Source organism: Strix aluco, chromosome 1 (genome assembly GCF_031877795.1).
Source record: "Strix aluco isolate bStrAlu1 chromosome 1, bStrAlu1.hap1, whole genome shotgun sequence".
NCBI lineage: Eukaryota > Metazoa > Chordata > Aves > Strigiformes > Strigidae > Strix > Strix aluco.
The window spans coordinates 84,094,153-84,111,040 of NC_133931.1; the positions used below are offsets into that span (position 1 = coordinate 84,094,153).

The 16,888-nt window shown below is 42.3% G+C and overlaps 1 long non-coding RNA gene across 3 annotated transcripts in view; it reads right to left on the reverse strand.

Moving 5' to 3' along the window:
• The window catches only part of LOC141933424 (uncharacterized), a 36,352-nt gene that overhangs the window by 17,336 nt on the left and 2,128 nt on the right, over positions 1 to 16,888 (reverse strand). For all 3 annotated transcript variants that reach the window (XR_012626088.1, XR_012626087.1, XR_012626085.1), the window contains exon 2: positions 11,195 to 11,302. This is a non-coding gene — a long non-coding RNA (uncharacterized LOC141933424). The remainder of the gene's footprint in view (positions 1 to 11,194; positions 11,303 to 16,888) is intronic.

Consider the following 16,888-nt stretch of genomic DNA (forward strand, 5'->3'; position numbering starts at 1 on the left):
GCCTACAATGTTACTGGTTACAGCTGTAATATCATGCTTTGACTTTCCATACAACTCTTATTTGTAATGGTGTAACATCATTATTTAATATAGAGGCTGTACTTCTATGATGAGGCTATATTCCATCTAAGAAGCAGATGTTCTCTTCTATGCCCATACATACAGTACCCATACAGACAAGAAGTAACACTATTAGTCATTTGTCAGGTCTATTAGCTTCTAAATTAAGGAAATTAAGGTATTTATTGAGGTGGAGAAAGAACTCCAAGAAAATCCAGGTCAACAAAAACAGGCCAGGAATATCAGCAGCAATAACAGGCACTGTTACAAAAGATTTCCATCCATTGAAGTTAAAAGCACAGGAGAATGCTTAATACAGACAATTTTTTCTTACATTCTTATTTCAGATAAATCTTTTACACTGATTTTAAGCATGAGAAGGAAAAATTTCCATGTGTCTCTGATATGTCTTTCACGTGGGCGTGGAAATCCACACCACTCCTTTACTTTCGTGCAGTACTTTTCTTATTACAGTATATATATTATATTAGCTAGATTTACGAGGACTAGAGGAAGAGCACATAATTATTAATACAACACTAATGAAATAAACACTTGCCTTAGAACTCACTGAGACCACATTCTTCATTTTCTTTTCTTAAAAGTTAAAAATTCTTATTTTTTGCTGCTGCTCAGTGGCTTAACTTCCTAACAAATCTTACCCTTTTGTATACTTTATCTTTTCTTCTTCATCTTTTTGTTCTCTGCTTTATATCTATCAGCTAATGCTGACCTTCATTTAAAATCTGTACTGTGTTAGGTCTTTCCTTCACAAATAGTGCTGAGAAGTGGATTATAACAAAGTAGAGGATTTCCTTTGCAGCAATCCATTAAATTTATACAAAGGACACAAAAAGCTGCATACACTAATGAATGTCACTGAAGAGATAAAAAGGAAAAATCCTTTTTTCTTCTGGATCAGAACATACATGTAGCTTTGTCATCTCAAGGCCACTAATCAAGTTTCTGTCAGAGATATAAAAAAGGTAATTGTTCCAAAATTAAAATTGACAGAAAAAACCTTTTAGAAAGGTGGCCTCTCTAAGGACTGGTATCAGGATACCTGCATGACAATGACTGGGCTAACAAAGTAGTATCATTTAGTATCAAAGGAATTTTATGTGTGTCAAACCTTTCAATCATAGAATCATTTAGGTTGGAAATGACCTTTAAGATCATTGAGTCCAACCATAAATCTAACACTGCCAAGTCCACCATGTCCCTAAGAGGCACACCTACACATCTTTTAAATACCTCCAGGGATGGTGACTTAACCACTTCCCTGGGCAGCCTGTTTCAATGCTTGACAATCCTTTCCATGAAGAAACCTCCCCTGGCACAACTTGAGGCCATTTCCTCTTATCCTATCCCTTGCTACTTGGGAGAAGAGACCGACACCCACCTTGCTACAATGTCCTTTCAGGTAGTTGTAGAGCACAATAAGGTCTCTTCCAAGTATGAAGAAAATGCATGAAACAATTGTGCTCTTTTCTCTGTCCAATTTGATCTGAGGAGGATCATTAGAAGCTTCACACTCAAAATATATAGAATTCCAGTTTAGATTTTCCCTTTGGTATATGTTATAGAAGGAAGTATAAGGAATATTTATTTTTTACATATGTAAACAAAAATTACTTTTCATGGAAAAAATTACAAATGTAATGAGTTTGGAGAACACTTATTCATACTAGAACTGAAATTTAGTCTTCCAATATTAGATCTTAATGACCTGCACAAAATAAGTATTAAAATATTAAGATAAAAATCATAAGTCAAAAGTAAATAACTCAGTAATACTTAACACAAACTTTTCTTCAAGTAAATCATTATGTCCTATGTCACTGAGAACATTTTGTTTTAAGATGGTCTGGTGTCTTAAGTTGTCAGACAAACCTATGTTATCTTCCAGATCCTTCATTCCTGAGAGGACTGAAAACAATAAATCACTTTGTGGGTATGGAGGACATAGAAAAGTGTCGATGACCACAGTGATCACATTATAAGAGAACACAGAGGATGTTTTTCAATAAACAAAAATTTACATCTGTATCAAGCAGTTCCTAGAGTTCTTACCATCATGAAAATTCTGAACACAACATACATACTCTATGCTGAAATTATTTTAGATGCACTGAGCTCCTAAAAATGTCTTAGGAAAGCCTGTATTGGTGCAGACTCCAGGATTCTCAACTTAAGGCCATCAATTCTACTATTCATCTATACTTAAATGTTCAAAATAATTGTCTGAAAGGGATAATGAGGACCCTATTTTGATAACAAAATGCTCTATAGAACTGAAATACTTTTCCAAGGGTGACTGGATAAAGTTAATGAGAAATTACTTACACTCAAAATATCCACCCAAAAGATAAACCAGGTCACTGTTTGATCAGTGTCTAGCACAGAAAGGGAGATAGCAGTTGCATTTTCTTCTCCCTGAAGATACATTCTCCCTCTATTGTCTCCAATGACATGAGGCTGCTTGCTTTAAAACAGCTTGAATTTCTCAGGTTAGCTGTTTCTGGCTTACTGACATTTAAGTTGGCAAGTGTCATGAGGCTGGCCAATATTCTAGGAAAAGAAGGCATACTCAGGACCACTTTTTTCTTGTTCTGGAAACTACTCTTTTTCAAGACAGCAAAAAACTTGGTATTTCTTACAACCCAATATCATAGGATATTGCTTAACCATTAAATATTAAGAGCAATAGTCATTTCACTATGTGGCTTAGTCATCTAGACTGTTTTGTTCATCGCAGACATGAGATATTTGAAATTGGCAACCACAAAGTATGGAGAAACTCAGTCACAGTCAACAGCACTCCAACCAAAGCACATATTTGTCTTTATGAGCTTGCTTTATCTGATTGTATATGTAGAACATAAAATTTCTACCATTAAAGTTAAATTCTAATCTAAGTCTCTCTGTTCCATGAACTGACCAGAGAAGGTGCCCTGCTGGATCTCCTCTTTGTGAACAAAGAAGGACTGGTGGATGATGTGGCAGTTGGAGGCTGACTAGGGCACAGCGATCATGAAATAATAGAGTGCTCTATTCTTAGGGAGGCCAGGAGAGGGGAAGCAGAACTGACATCCTGGACTTCAGAAGGGCTGACTTTGTCTTGTTTAGTAATCTGCTAGAAAGGATCCCTTGGGAGACAATCCTGAAGGGTATTATAGGGGTCCAGGAAGGCTGGGCACTCTTCAAGAAGGAAGTCTTAATGGCTCAGGAGCAGGTGGTCCCCAGGTGCTGTAAGAAAAGCTGGCGACAGAGAAGACCACCCTGGCTGAACAGGGAGCTTTGGCTGAAACTCAGGGAGAAAAGGAGAGTTTATGGCCTTTGGAAGAAGGGGCTAGCCACTCACAATGATTACAAACAGGCTGTGAGGCTATGCAGGGTGGAAATCAGGAGGTCTAAAGCCCAGCTGGAAATAAATCTGGCTTCAGCAATCAAGGACATCAAGAAATGTATCTATAAGTATGTGAGTGGCATAAGAAAGACCAGGGAGAGCCTCCATCCCCTACTAGACACAGGAGGAAACATGGTAACAAGTGACAAGGAAAAGGCTGAGGTGTTTAATGCCTTCTTTGACTCAGTCTTTAATAACAAGACCAGTTGTACTGAGGGAATCCAGCCTCCTCAGCCAGAGAACAGAGATTGGGAGAATGACTCCCCTGCATTCCAGGAGGAGACAGTCAGTGACCTACTGCATCACATAGACACACACAAGTCTATGGGACCAGACGGGATACACCTGAGGGTGCTGAAGGAGCTGGCTGGGGTGCTCGCCAAGCTGCTTTCCATCATTTACCAGCAGTCCTGGCTGACCGGGGAGGTCCCGACAGATTGGAAACTGGCCAATGTGATGCCCATACATCAGAGGGGTCGGAAGGACGATCCGGGAAATTACAGGCCTGTCAGCTTGACATCGGTGCCCAGGAAGCTGATGGAGCAGCTCATCCTGAGTACCATCATACAACACATGTGGGACAACCAGATGATCAGGCCCAGTCAGCATGGGTTTATGAAAGGCAGGTCCTGCTTGACAAACCTGATCTCCTTCGACGACAGGGTGACCTGCTTATTGGATGAGGGAAAGGCTGTGAATGTTGTTTACCTTGACTTCAGTAAGGCCTTTGACACCGTTTCCCACAGCATTCTCCTGGCAAAACTGGTTGATCGTGGCTTGGATGGGCACACGCTTCGCTGCATGGCCGGGCCCAAAGAGTGGTGGTGAACGGAGTTAAATCCAGTTGGCAGCCAGTCACGAGTGGTGTCCCGCAGGGCTCGGTTTTGGGGCCACTCCTGTTTAACATCTTTACTGATGATCTAGACGAGGGGATCGAGTGCACCCTCAGTAAGTTTGCAGATGACACCAAGTTGGGTGGGAGTGTTGATCTGCTCGAGGGTAGGGAGGCTCTGCAGAGAGATCTGGACAGGCTGGAGCGATGGGCTAAGGCCAACTGTAGGAGTTTCAATAAGGCCAAATGTCGGGTGCTGCACTTGGGCCACAACAACCCCCAGCAGCGCTACAGGCTTGGGGAGGAGTGGCTGGAGAGCTGCCAGTCAGAGAGGGACCTGGGGGTGTTGATTGACAGCCGGCTGAACATGAGCCAGCAGTGTGCCCAGGTGGCCAAGAAGGCCAATGGCATCATGGCTTGTATCAGCAATAGCGTGGCCAGCAGGGACAGGGAAGTGATCTTACCCCTGTACTCGGCACTGGTGAGGCCGCACCTCAATTACTGTGTTCAGTTTTGGGCCCCTCACTACAAAAAGGACATTGAATTACTCGAGCGTGTCTAGAGAAGAGCAACGAAGCTGGTGAAGGGTCTGGAGCACATGTTGTACGAGGAACGGCTGAGGGAACTGGGGTTGTTTAGTCTGGAGAAGAGGAGGCTGAGGGGAGACCTCATCGCCCTCTACAGCTACCTGAAAGGAGGTTGCAGAGAGCTGGGGATGAGCCTCTTTAACCAAGTAATAAGTGATAGAACAATAGGTAATCGCCTCAAGTTGCACCAGGGAAGGTTTAGACTAGATATTAGGAAGTATTTCTTCACAGAATGGGTTGTTAGGCGTTGGAATGGGCTGCCCAGGGAGGTGGTGGCGTCCCCATCCCTGGAGGTGTTTCGGTCGAGTCGACATAGTGCTTAGGGACATGGTGCAGTTGGGAACTGCCAATGTTATGTTAATGGTTGGCCTAGATGATCTTCAAGGTCCTTTCCAACCTAGACTATCCTGTGATTCTGTTCCTTGAATATACTCTAAATTACACTGCTTTAGTTACTAGTTTGATCACCAAATGGAATGGGAAATCATAAGAAGTGCTGCATGATGTGTTAATGTATTTCACTAGCATTATTACTAGCATTTTACCTAAACACTCAGTCTTACTAGAGATATCTTCCTAATCTCACAAATTCAGTCTTACTTTATATCTCATGCAGTCTTTTAGAAGGAAACATTTCCCTGATTTCCAAAAGATTTCAAATTCATAGAGTAGTAGATGTAGGTAAATAATGGAGAATGTGTAATATATTATGGTTTCTGTGAAATTAAATAAATTTTTATTTTCTTTACCATCATATCAAAACCTTCCCAAACCTTGAATATATAAATGTTCCCAATTCAACAAAGTAAATAAATTAATTCTTAACTTCAAGAAGGTCAGTATACCAACTGTGATAAGACTTGGAAAGTTTTAAAAAGAGCTATGAAAATTCAGTATTTAAAAAACAAAGATAGATTCAAAATGCAATTTTTTAAGTTTCCAGCGGGAACATTTTTTCCAAGATTCAGTATTAAGTACCAGAAAAATCTTATTGGTTGATAAATACAGATAAGACTTAGTTGAAGCTGCTTACTCCATTAGGTCTGGTAGTTTCACCTTCCCTATCAGTACTACAAGAAATTCCTATTGCATTGTTAGGATATTTTTAAAAGTCTGAGGGAATTGTGTAAGTCATAAAACTTAAAATATATAGGTGATGTAACTGAAGTAATATAAATTTTGACATGTGGATTTTGTTAAGAAAACTAATGGCACATTTCACGAGCCCTAGAAATAACGAAGTCTGGTTTTCAATTAAATTACGAAATTAAGTGTTAGCCATATTAGGTAGAGTACCAGATGAAAAATCCACGTGAAAAATCCTTTTTTATCTCTTAACTTTTCTGTGTAAGGAAAAAGAGATGAAAAGAGGGAAACAATGGAATTTTCAGCAGGGGAATAAAATAAAAGGAGTCTGACAGCATTTGTTTCTAATTCTCAGCCTGTGTCTATTTCAGCCTGTTCTCTCTCATGGGACATGGCACACACACTTATCTCTTGCTCTAATTTCTTCCAAGGTCTTAGCTGCTGTTACAAACATGTTGGGGTGGGCAAAAATTTTATAGTAACATCCTCAGTTGTTACACACTGTATTCTGTGTGATCTTGACAATGACACACCACTGAGGTATCCGCATTAAGTTTGTATAGAAAGAATTTACAGATGAAGAATCACCACCATTATTTGGTTCTGTTGCTCTACTGTCCCATACATGATACACTAAGAAATGCAGAGGGGACTATGGTAGACCTGCACCATTACACTAACACAGTGTATTGTTAAAATCCATAGCTAAATATTTAGGATGCTTACCAGTAGGTGCACAGAAGAGCTCTAGTAATAAGACTTTCAACATCTTTTACTGAGTATAAAATCTCAACTGCATGGATACCATTTACAATGTAAATCTTTACTAGCAGAAGCATAGGACAGTGCTGCCTATGGAAGCGGCACTCAGCTTTACAAGAAAACCACATTCAGCAGTTTTCACAAACACTTTAGTTCTGGCCTTTTTCTAATGTCTTTTTGAATGCTGAGGAGACAGTGGGGGACAACTTAATTCTCAGAGGAGAATAGAGAAGCAGTAGGGTATATAATAAAAACTGTGAATCTAGATAAAGCACCTCACAACCGAAGGACACGGTTCAAAAAATGGGTTGAAAGAACAGCATGATCCTTACTGAAGTGAGATGTTTGAAGGAAGGGAGGTTGTGACTCTTACTGAGGCTAAGACCTGATTGTCTGGTTGTACTGCAGTGCCATCACCTCTTCTCCACAGATCTGTCAGGATGTGTCACAGCCTTTCTGTGTCCAAACCTGGCAGAAGAAGAAGCAGCAGATGCTCTACCAACTCTGTCAGCAACACATGTGGTCCTTGTGACTATCATAACTGGATGAGAGCTAAAGATGTTGGAACTTGGTGTGGATCCCATTCCTTCTTCACAAGATTCCGAATTTGGTGTGTAGGTACCCATAATAAACTGTATGATATCATATGACACGTGTCCTTCATTCAGACACTGTCTGGTAAGTCCAGTGACTTCTCTGAAGGTTCTCAGAAAGGACTGGAATGTGTTTTCCAATTATTTCCTAAGGGTGAAGTTACCTTTGTTTCTATAGGACAGGGAAAAAGCTTCAGGATGTTATTTAGCTCATCCAGCTAAAGTAATATTTTGGTTGGAATTGAAATAAAATGTATTTGACTTCTTGAAGCTACAAATAGACTCCAAATGAGGAATTAAAGGAGGAAGGGCTTATGGAACTCCCTAAAGCATCTGTTTTAATATTCAGATGCAGTTCAGAGGGAGAACATCACCAGAACTCACAGTGGGGATAGTAATCTCCTACTTTTCTCCTCTATTCCTTCATCTTAAGATTCATAGCAGGAGAAGGGGAGTTCCAGTACAGCTGAGAGCCAGCTAGAAGTGAATGATTTAGTCTGATGATAACATTGGTTTCCATAGGTCCCTAAAATCTATAAACTATTCACAGTCAGTATCTGGAAAGAAAGAGATCGAGAGCAGGTGAAAATATAGAGGGAGTGAGACAGAATAAGCAGCACCTTTGTATTCCTCCCTTACAGAGAAGTAAACGCTGAAGTTCTTCCTGAGGTTCTGACTGAGGATTAACAATCAAATCTCACACTTCAGAGCTCCAAATTCTTTTCTGAAAAGGACGAAATAGAAATGTTTTTATCCACAAAACCTTAACTTAGTAGGTGAAAGGGGAGAGGATTTTCATTTTCTGTTGAAGTGTCAAATGGAGATATACAGGTAGAAGCAGGACACTAAGGAAGGCAGAACCATTGTTCTGGTGATGCTCATTAAGTGCTGTTGCTTCACAAGCCAGTATGTTGAAAAATGGATACAAACAATGCTATAGCATCAAGAACCAGACTTAACACATTTACTCTAGGAAATAACATTATTTTTGAGGGCACTACTAAGAAAGTAATTTGCAAAAAAAGTAGGTTTATATGGAGTTATGCTGTCAAAATCCCTGTACAATACACCATCACTGCATATTTAAAGAATTGTGGAAAAATCTATCAAAGGCATCAGATACATGTCCATGTTCTGAGATCTCCTCAGAGATAAGGATAAGGGACTGTTTTGTTGATTAAGGATAGCAATTAAACTCAGACACCAGAGTGAAAAGAGTAGGCGTATTTTACTGGTGATAATCAAATAATGTAACAGTGTAATACAGAGAACATGCAGTAAGAAGAAGCAGAACAGTGCACTTAAAGCAACAAACAGGAAAATACAGGGTAATGCATCAAATCGTTACTACACGAGAGAGAGAGAATAGTGATTAAGAGAAATACATCACCACTTGCATATATCATCATCATCATCCAGATCCGCAGACGCTGGGGAACCCCGGTTACAGCGAGGATTTGGAGAGCCTGTCCCGGCAAGTGGGAAATCCTACGCGGTGCGTCCACCCGTAGGTGAGGCATCCAAAGTCGCTGTGAGCGGGTCCAGCCTTATATACCAGAGATCGACAAGCCAGAATAGCTGGCACCTTTGTTTTGAGCGGAAAATTTCTGGTTTCATTCTCCTGTTGGATTCCACCCAAAGCTTGGCCAGGGCTCAGGGCGGGGGGGAACCAAGGGAGTTTCTAACAAGGCCAAATACTTGGGTTCTCAGCCTTGAAGAAGGCTGCGAAAGGAAAGTTGAATACATTCTCTCCTCACTACTGATTATGTTTTGTCTTTCACTAGCGAGTTTACATATTTTATTAATAACTACATGCTAAGTTAGCAGCTTCAGCTTGGGGCCTGTTGTTCAGGCTGCAGTATTTCAATGCTTTAGCACTTTTTACACCAGCATAAGTGGTTTGTTATAACTTAGTACAATACCCACTAGCACAATGATAAATATACAGGATTCATCTATAGGTCAACTCTGGCTTGGGCCTGTTGTCCAAGCCTTAGCACTTCAGCGACATGGTCTGTGGAGACCAGCTGATGTGTCCTGAACACTGTGCCATACTCCTAAGGAAGTTTCGATCAAAACTTTAGTGATCAAGCATGCTGTATTCAAGTTGTTAGAAGCAATTCTATCAGCAGAAGATTGCTGAGTTCCTATAACCCCCCAAATGTCAACAAATTCTGACAGATTTTAAATAAATAATTTGCATCATGCTAGGCATCTTAAGACAAAATCATTTATAAGGACTGGAATCTGTGTTCATGTATGTCATTTGCACATGCACATCTTACAGTTAGGGCTTCTCTATTTCAAAATCCTAAGCTGTACAATAGGAACTTTTTCTGATAATTTTTTATTCCTTGTGTAGAAACAAATTTCCCAAGATACTCAAACAATGATCCATACAGATGATTTATTCCATGGAGAGAGAAAGAGAGAGAGAACCTTAATGATTTTCATTTTCCTGAAAATGTTTTTTATTCAGTTTTGTTTTGCTGTCTTTATTTTCTCCTTGTTAATACAACAAAACAACATGAGTCATTCTCTTATCCAGTGGTAACATTATTTGGCTAAGCTATGGATCATTTTCTTATATTCTTCATTAGAATATATTTTTTCCAAGACAGAACATCAGTCTTTTTTCTTTGTCTCTCTTATAATAACCACTAGAGCTAATGAGTGCGTTTTGTAAGAGGAGCCCAAACTATTCATACCCAAAGGAAACTGAATTTCCTGTGCATTTACAGAAATATATATGTGTACACACTTCTGGCATTTCTTAAAGGTCTAGGGGGAGTTTTCTTTGCTGAAAATCTACCCGTCTTCTACATTTCCCTCATATTTTTTTTTCTAAATTATTATGTACTAACCCAACTAAGAATACCAGGAGAATGTAGCGATTATTCTATTTTTATCAAATAACAGATGTTCCAAATGTTCAGCCCTCTCCTGCAGGGGTTGGATCTGGGAAAATGCATCTGTTGCAATGCAACTGCAGTTAGGCAGCAAAGATGCAGTATAACTTTGGTCAGAAACAAAAAATATTTCTTCAATTTCTATACTTTCTTTTTAATACAACTTCTCTTTGCAGGACTTAGTTTATCACAATAAACAGGTATTTCAATTGGAACTGTAAGATCTTACTTAGACTTGCTCTTGAGATAGGATACTTAAAAAAATAACTTTGTCCATCTTTCCAGGAAAACATTTGCAATGTTCAAGTTAAACAAGAGTAGTGCTTATAATGCCTGAAGGATGAGCTCTTTGCTTGTCTTGTCAGGAGTAGAACTGTATTGCTATCTTCTTAAATTTTGTATTCTGTGGCTCCACACCAGTAGAGTTGTGTGATTAATGAAATTCTAACTCCAGTCACAGAAAGCATACAAGGAGTCATTCCAGCTCAGAGATACAGTCTGCCACCTTTGTCACAGAGAATTGTGCTTATGGCATCACACCATGGGCATTTTTGCTGACCATTTGCTAATTTTGCAATAGGAACACAGGCCAATGACCATGAGTCTGAGAGTCCTGCAGCAATTTCTCACAGTTCTCCATGATGAGAGAAGAAAGTTCTCACACCTGGATTGGAAATGTTATCATATGAAATGTCTCAGCTTACTACAGGGCAAAGTACCATAGGATATATCCACACAATTACAGCAGTTGATAACATCTCAGCAAAAACAGGGATTTCTATACGACTACTTGTATCCAGGCTTGATAAATTTTGTTACCAGAACTGTATGTAAATCACCATGTTTAGACATCTTTTGTGTACTCATTGCATTCACAAAACAATGTAACATAAAATACATTAATTCATTACAGGCCATTTGTATGAGAATGACCTGGCTAGTAGTTTTAATATTACCTTTACCGGAGTACTGTGGCACAACCAGTTGATTTTTAGAACACCTTTTTAGTCCAGTTTCAGTATGCTGTCCAGGGAACTCTTCTTTTATCAGTATGAACTTTTAATCTGTGGATTAAGCAAAGACATTCTGTTGTCAAAAAAAGATACAAAAACTTGGTACCATGAGTTTGGCATTTGGCTCACAAATTCAGCATATATCTTTTAAAGATTCTGCAAAGTAATGGAACAATGCATCCCAACAAAGAGAAACTTAGGTAAGATTGCCAGGAGGCCTGCATGGATGAACAAGGAGATCCTGGACAAGCTCAAACACAAAAAGGAAGCCCACAGAAGGTGGAAGCAAGGAGAGGTAGCCTGGGAGGAATACAGAGAAATTGTCCAAGCAGCCAGGGTTCAGGTTAGGGAAGCTAAAGCCCTGATAAAATTAAATCTGTCCAGGGATATCAAGGGCAACAAGAAAAGCTTCAATAGGTACATCAGTGATGAAAGGATGACTAGGGAAAATGTGGGCCCTCTCTGGAAGGAAATGGGACACCAGGTTGCCCAGGATATAGGGAAGGCTGAGGTACTCAATGAGTTTTTTGCCTCAGCCTTCACTGGCAAGCAGTCTAGCCACACTGCCCAAGATGAAGAAGACAAAGGAGGGGACTGGGAGAATGAAGAACTGCCCACTGTAGGAGAAGATCAGGTTTGAGACCATCTAAGGAACCTGAAGGTGCCCAAGTCCATGGGACCTGATGAGATGCATTCATGGATCCTCAGGGAACTGACAAATGAAGCAGCTAAGATGCTATCTACCATAACTGAGAAGTCATGGCAGTCCGGTGAAGTTCCTGCTGACTGGAAAAGAGGAAACATAACCTCCATTTTTAAAAAGGGAAAAAAGGAAGAGCAAGGGAACTACAGTCTAGTCAGTCTCACCTCTGTGCCCAGCAAGATCATGGAGCAGATCCTCCTGGAAGCTATGCGAAGGTACATGGAAAATAAGGAGGTGATTGGTGACAGCCAACATGGCTTCACTAATGGCAAATCATGCCTGAGGAATTTGGTGGCCTTCTATGATGGGATTACAGTGTTGCTGGATAAGGGAAGAGCAATTGATGTCATCTACCTGGACTGGTGCAAAACATTTGACACTATCCCTCATGACATCCTTGTCTCTAAATTGGAGAGACATGGATTTTGCAGATGGACCACTCATTGGATAAGGAATTGGCTGGATGGTTGCAATCAAAGATCTGCGGTCAATGGCTTGATGTCTGAGTGCAAAACAGTAATGAGTGGTATCCCTCAGGGGTTGGTGTTGGGACCAGTGTTGTTTGGCATCTCTGTTGGAGACATGAACAGTGGGATTGAGTGCACCCTCAGCAAGTTTGGTATCGCTTGCCCTTGTTCTTGTGGGAGACTTTAACTTCCCAGACATCTGCTGGAAATACAACAAAGCAGAGCGGGAACAGTCCCAGAGACTCCTGGAATGTGTGGGAGAAAACTTCCTGACGCAGCTGGTGAGAGAACTGACCAGAGAAGGTGCCCTGCTGGATCTCCTCTTTGTGAACAGAGGACTGGTGGATGATGTGGCAGTTGGGGGACGCCTAGGGCACAGCGATCATGAAATAATAGAGTTCTCTATTCTTAGAGACGCCAGGAGAGGGGGAAGCAGAACTGACATCCTGGACTTCAAAAGGGCTGACTTTGTCTTGTTTGGTCACCTGCTAGAAAGGATCCCTTGGGAGACAATCCTGAAGGGTATAGGGGTCCAGGAAGGCTGGGCACTCTTCAAGAAGGAAGTCTTAATGGCTCAGGAGCAGGTAGTCCCCAGGTGCTGTAAGAGAAGCCGGCGACAGAGAAGACCACCCTGGCTGAACAGGGAGCTTTGGCTGAAACTCAGGGAGAAAATGAGAGTTTATGGCCTTTGGAAGAAGGGGCTAGCCACTCACAGAGATTACAAACAGGCTGTGAGGCTATGCAGGGCAGAAATCAGGAGGTCTAAAGCGCAGCTGGAAATTACCCTGGCTTCAGCAATTAAGGATAACAAGAAATGTTTCTATAAGTGCATCAGTAGGAAAAGACAGACCAGGGAGAGTATCCATTCCCTGCTAGATGCAGGAGGAAACATGGTAACAAGTGATGAGGAGAAGGCTGAGGTGTTTAATGCCTTCTTTGCCTCAGTCTTTAATAACAAGACTAGTTGTATTGAGGGAATCCAGCCTCCTCAGTCAGAGAACAGAGATTGGGAGAACAACTCCCCTGCATTCCAGGAGGAGACAGTCAGTGACCTACTGCATCACATAGACACACAGAAGTCTATGGGACCAGACGGGATACACCTGAGGGTGCTGAAGGAGCTGGCTGGGGTGATGGTCAAGCCGCTTTCCATCATTTACCAGCAGTCCTGGCTGACCGGGGAGGTCCCGACAGATTGGAAATCGGCCAATGTGATGCCCATCTATCAGAAGGGTCGGAAGGACGATCCGGCAAATTACAGGCCTGTCAGCTTGACATCGGTGCCTGGGAAGCTGATGGAGCAGCTCATCCTGAGTACCATCATACAACACATGTGGGACAACCAGATGATCAGGCCCAGTCAGCATGGGTTTATGAAAGGCAGGTCCTGCTTGACAAACCTGATCTCCTTCGACGACAGGGTGACCTGCTTATTGGATGAGGGAAAGGCTGTGGATGTTGTTTACCTTGACTTCAGTAAAGCCTTTGACACCATTTCCCACAGCATTCTCCTGGCAAAACTGGCTGCTCGAGTCTTGGATGATCACACGCTTTGCTGGGTAAAAAACTGGCTGGATGGCCGGGCCCAAGGAGTGGTGGTGAACGGAGTTAAATCCAGTTGGCAGCTGGTCACGAGTGGTGTCCCCCAGGGCTCGGTTTTGGGGCCACTCCTGTTTAACATCTTTATTGATGATCTAGACGAGGGGATCGAGTGCACCCTCAGTAAGTTTGCAGACGACACCAACTTGGGTGGGAGTGTTGATAGGCTCAAGGGTAGGGAGGCTCTGCAGAGAGATCTGGACAGGCTGGAGCGATGGGCTAAGGCCAACTGCATGAGTTTCAATAAGGCCAAATGTCGGGTGCTGCACTTTGGCCACAACAACCCCCAGCAGCGCTACAGGTTTGGGGAGGAATGGCTGGAGAGCTGCCAGTCAGAGAGGGACCTGGGGGTGTTGATTGACAGCCGGCTGAACATGAGCCAGCAGTGTGCCCAGGTGGCCAAGAAGGCCAATGGCATCATGGCTTGTATCAGCAATAGCGTGGCCAGCAGGGACAGGGAAGTGATCTTACCCCTGTACTCGGCACTGGTGAGGCTGCACCTCGATGACTGTGTTCAGTTTTGGGCCCCTCACTACAAAAAGGACATTGAATTACTCGAGCGTGTCCAAAGAAGGGCAACGAAGCTGGTGAAGGGTCTGGAGCACATGTTGTACGAGGAGCGGCTGAGGGAACTGGGGTTGTTTAGTCTGGAGAAGAGGAGGCTGAGGGGAGACCTCATCGCCCTCTACAGCTACCTGAAAGGAGGTTGCAGAGAGCTGGGGATGAGCCTCTTTAACCAAGTAACAAGTGATAGAACAATAGGTAATCGCCTCCAGTTGCACCAGGGAAGGTTTAGACTAGATATTAGGAAGTATTTCTTCACAGAATGGGTAGTTAGGCGTTGGAATGGGCTGCCCAGGGAGGTGGTTGAGTCCCCATTCCTGGAGGTGTTCAAGAGGCGGGTTGACATGGCGCTTGGTCATATGCTATAGTTGAAATCTGTCAGTGCTAGGTTAATAGTTGGACTAGATGATCTTCAAGGTCCTTTCCAACCTAGATGATTCTGTGATTCTGTGAAGTTTGTTAATGATACCAAACTATGTGGTGCAGTCAACACACTGGGTGAAGAGATGACATCCAGAAGGATCTTGACAGGCTTAAGAGGTGGGCCCATGCAAACCTCATGAAGTTCAAGGCCAAGTACAAGGTCCTGCACATGGGTCAAGGCAATCTCATGCGCAAATACCGTCTGGGCGAAGAGTGAATCAAAGAAGCCCTGCAGAGACAAACTTGACGGTATTAGTCAATGGAAAACTGACTATGAGCCAGCAATGTGCACTTGCAGCCCAGAAAGCCAGCTGCATCAAGAGAAGTGTGGCCGACAGGTCGACTGAGGTGATTCTCCCCCTCTACTCCACTCTTGGCAGACCCCACCTGGAGTAACTGTGTTCAGCTCTGGGGTCCCTGTAAGGAACTGAAAACCTCCAGGACAAGCTGTGGCCTTTGTGATTAGTCTAAGGTATGTAATCCAAGGAAGCAGGTCTGTATCAAAGTATGCACCCCCCACTCCCTTGCAGTTGTATTGACAGAATCCTTAGATAAGCCTCAAAGGGGGGGGAAACGTGGACTGAGTGAAACCAAATGTTTCTCATCAAGCACAAGGACTGCTAATCACTGGCTTCACTGTGTAAGCCTGATACTTTGTGATTTCCAGACCTGAGACAACGCTGGAATCTGGGATGGTGAATGGATTTCTTTGTCTCTCTTTCTCTCCTTTCTTTTTCTTTTTCTTTTCTTTTGCTTCTTTTCTTTCTTATAGATTTATAAGACACCTCATTGCTTATTATCCTTTTCCAAGTTTAAATTATTTTCTATCACAAGCAAAAAATTTAGCTGGTTGGTTGGTGTTGTTTCACCTCAATTTAACCCCAGGGGATCACAGAGCTGTTACCACTCCCTGGGCTCCCAGTCCAGGTTGTGACAGTCCCCAACACAAAAAGGACATGGATCTGCTCAAGCGGGTCCAGAGGAGGGCCACAAAGATGATCTGAGGGCTGGAGATCACCCCTATGAGGACAGGCTGAGAGATTTGGGGTTTTCAGCCTGGAGAAGAGAAGGCTCTGGGGAGATCTTATAGTGGCCCTCCAGTACTTAAAGAGGGCCTACAGGAAAGATGGGGAGGGACTCATTATTAGGGAGTGTAGTGATAGGACAAGGGGTATCAGTTTTAAACTGCAAGAGGGTAGATTTATATTAGATATAAGGAAGACATTCATTACTGTGAAGGTGGTAAGACACTGGAACAGGTTGCCTGAAGAAATTGTGGATGCTCCCTCCCTGGAAGTGTTCAAGACCAGGTTGGATGGGGCTTTGAGCAACTTGATCTAGTGGAAGGTGTCCCTGCCCATGGCAAGGGGACTGGAACTAGATGACCTTCAGTATAATCACCTTTCAGATAACAGTACATGCCTGAGTAGGTTTACCTATGTTGTTGCTCAGAGAGATTTTCACTCAATGTACTTAGTCTTCTGCTGCATATTTTCCCAATGGAGTGTTCTTTAAGGGAGAAGATCAGCGTTGGAATGATTTATCACCTCAATATCTACTGAAGGGGCAACATGACATGGCATAAGCAATCCAGGAGATTTCTAGAAACTACTGAAGACAACAGATAATGATTAATGAGCCAATGAATTGTTGATTGCTGCATCAACTAAGGGAGATGCCCCTAGTTGGACTAGTTATTCATAAATGATGAAGAATGTACGGATGTTGTAAAGGTCAATGGCAGCCTTAACAGCAGCAACTATGAGATAGTAGAGTTTAAGATTCTGAGAGAAGTGAGCAAGACAAATGTTAAAGTCAAAATCTTGGACTTCAGGAGAACAGATCTGGGCTTGTTCAGGGATCTACTTGGGGAAAACAGTG